The 3,395-nt window shown below is 37.4% G+C and overlaps 1 non-coding gene across 1 annotated transcript; it reads left to right on the forward strand.

Annotated features, from left to right (window-relative positions):
• Nucleotides 1-292: 292 nt before the first annotated feature.
• On the forward strand, nucleotides 293-399 carry LOC127089173 (small nucleolar RNA R71). The gene has a single exon (XR_007790944.1). It is a non-coding gene; the product is annotated as a small nucleolar RNA R71 (small nucleolar RNA).
• The last annotated feature ends 2,996 nt before the right edge of the window (nucleotides 400-3,395 follow it).

Consider the following 3,395-nt stretch of genomic DNA (forward strand, 5'->3'; position numbering starts at 1 on the left):
GGTGGTTGGAGGTGATACATTTAAACTTTCAGTTTTCTGGGTAAGAGCATCCACTTTTGCATTGACATGATCAAGGCTACTTATCTCATACATGCCATTTTTCGTTTGAGGTTTTTCTACCATTGTTCGGTCGCTTCCCCACTGATAATGATTTTGGGCCATGCTTTCGATAAGTTGATAAGCGTCGGTGTAAGGTTTATCCATAAGCGCACCACCGGAGACGGCGTCTATTGTTAACCTTGTGTTGTATAAGAGACTATTGTAGAAAGTATGAATTACTAACCAGTCCTCTAAACCATGGTGTGGGCAGAGTCTCATCATGTCCTTATATCTTTCCCATGCTTCGAAAAGAGACTCGTTGTCTTTTTGCTTAAATCCATTTATCTGGGCTCTCAACATAGCTGTTTTGCTTGGAGGAAAATATCGGGCAAGAAAGACTTTCTTCAACTCATTCCATGTGGTGACTGAGTTGGAAGGAAGAGACTGAAGCCATCTTCTAGCTTTATCTCTTAATGAGAAAGGAAAGAGACGAAGTCGAATTTCCTCTGAAGTGACACCATTAGCTTTAACAGTATCAGCGTATTGGACAAATACAGATAAATGAAGGTTTGGATCCTCGGTAGGATTTCCAGAAAATTGGTTTTGTTGCACTGCCTGCAACAGCGAAGGTTTAAGTTCGAAGTTGTTTGCTTCGATTGCGGGTGGAGCAATACTCGAATGTGACTCATCTTGCGATGGAGCAGCGTAATCTCGAAGAGCACGAGCTGGTTCTGCCATCTCTGGTATCGTCGAAGGAAGGAGCTTTTTGAGATCAGGTCGATTGGAGGAAGATTGTTTGCAGCACGATACTCCCAAATTCTTCGTAATAATCGGAGATATCGTTCAACGTCGTTGATTCGTAAGTAATACGGTTCGCCTTGTGAGCGAGTGTGTGGCATACAAATCAACGAAAAAGAAGGAAAAAATTTGCCTTAGTCTCTACAGCGTAACAGAAGAGTTACGATATCGACTAAATAAAAGTCCCCGGCAACGGTGCCAAAAAATTGATCGCGACTTTATGAGTCTATTGGGGTATTAACTGCAAGTGCACAGTCTAATCGCGTAGTTTTAAAAGATATCGATCCCACAGGGACTTAATGAATCGATATACCGTTTTTCTAGGGTTACTTCGTAAAGCTAAGGCGGATGATACTTTGATAATTAGAGGGAAAAATAAAACTAAATTCGGATCTAGATTAAATATCAAATAACACGGATATCGGTATGTAGTTCGTCGTAATTAGGGAATCAAATATTTGTTGGTCTTTTTCTTAGTTTTAAAATAAGTCTTTTTAGTAGACACTATTGATTAAAAGTCTTTTCCTCAAACTCTCGCTCTGTTGAATCAAACTATGACTTTATATTAACGTACACTCTCACTATTTAGTTAAATCTAAAATCACTTTTTGAAAACAATAGAATCTATAGAAACTCTTTTTAAGAAAATACTAACCGTTTAAACGCCCTCGTCTCAAACTCTCGCTCTGTTGACTTAGACTATATGATTAAACTTAAATGCTTAACTCTCGTCCTCACATTTAACCTTTAAAAATAATTTTTGAAAATGATTAGGATTTAATTTACTTTAAAAATTGCTTTCGCCCTGATTTAAAGTTAATGTTCAATTTACACTGTCCAGTTAAAAGCTCAAACCGTCGTTCTATTGATTTTAACTTCTTTATGTCTTTTACTCTCGTACAAAAACTTTGGTATTAACTCTGTAAATTGAGACCAGAAAAAGAGTGACTGTATTTTGAAATAAATTTAAACCAACTCAGTTTTGATTCCTTTATTCCGCTTACTTTACATACCGATATCTAAATCGATTAGCCGGACATGCTAAACATGCCTAAACAATAATCATGCATAAATACGGTCATATCGAACAGATAATATATATAAACAGCAGCACAAAGCATATGTAAATTAAAACAATAAATCAATTAATTAATGAACCTGGAAAATTACTAGAAATCTTGGTTTTGTTCCTAGCTTCGATGCTCGAACACTCCACCACAAGTCGGTTGGATTTGTTCTTCACAATTCTTGATCAGACAGGTAAATAAAAACAAGGAAATAAAATACTATGATCTAACGTAAGGTTAGATCCAGTAAAAATTACGCAATAGTTTCCGGTGTAGAAACTATTGTGAGAAAATAAATTGAATGCTTAGTAAATTAAGCTAGCAAAGAAAAGAAAATAAAATGCTAAGAAAATAGAATGCTGGAAAATTAGAAAGCAGGAAAAATATTGCACGGCGTCGAGCCCTCTCCATTGGATCCTTTGAGGTCTATTTATATTCCTCCATAAAGTAACCGTTTTCTCAAAGGTGTCTTCAGTAGGGTTTCTAAAGCGTCAACGAGTCAAGAGGAAAAATAGGAGAGAACCGCCTTCTGTTACGCACGTCAATGCCAAAAAATAGTAGTGGGTGTGTGACGTCCGTCACACCATGTGTTACGGTCGTAACACTAAGTAGAGGGGCGTGACGCTCGTCACATGAGTGTGGCGGTCGTCACAACCATTTTCCTTGTAGTTGGCGTGGGCTGGGCTTTAGTGAGATGCTTTCCTACAGAATCCTCTTTTTGCACCCCTTTTCTTTCCTTTTCACACATGCTTCAAATAATGTTAACTGCAGTAAATAATAACAGAATACCAAGTAATATCGAATAATATAAAATAAATTGAATCAAATAGCAATATAATTTAATTAAATCAAGTCCAAAATGTGATATAGTTTCATGTTATCAAGCATGAATCTGTGTTCGGTGGAGGTGAAAAGTTGACATTTCTACCAACTAAGCAAGTGAGAAATTCCGTGAAGGATATGGCGCAAGTGTTCGTGATGTTAGCTTCGTTGGAAGCCATAGACAGGGGAGTAGTTTGCGATCTTCCTGCAATGTGTCAATTTCCAAAAGTGTTTCATGAAGACATCAATGATTTGCCGCCAGAGTGCGAAGTGAAGTTTTCTATAGACTTGGTACCTGGTACTATTCCAGTGTCGATGGCTCCTTATAGGAGTCTGCTTCAGAGTTTGGTGAATTGAAGAAGTAACTGGAAGATTTTCTTTAGAAGAACTTTGTTCGTCTGAGTGTTTCACCATGGGGTGCACCGATGTAGTTAGTGAAGAAGAAGGACGGTAGTATGAGGCTACGTGTGGAACATATGAGAATTGTATTGCAAACATTAAAAGTGAACCAATTGTATGTAAAGTTTTCCAAGTGTGAGTTATTGTTAAGAGAAGTGAGTTTCCTTGGTCATGTGCTTCTAGTGGTGGTATAGTTATGGATCTATCTAAGATAGATATTGTGTTACAATGGGAGACTCTGAAGTCTGTCATTGAGATTAGAAGTTTTCT

The sequence above is a fragment of the Lathyrus oleraceus genome, chromosome 5 (assembly GCF_024323335.1).
Source record: "Lathyrus oleraceus cultivar Zhongwan6 chromosome 5, CAAS_Psat_ZW6_1.0, whole genome shotgun sequence".
Lineage (NCBI taxonomy): Eukaryota > Viridiplantae > Streptophyta > Magnoliopsida > Fabales > Fabaceae > Lathyrus > Lathyrus oleraceus.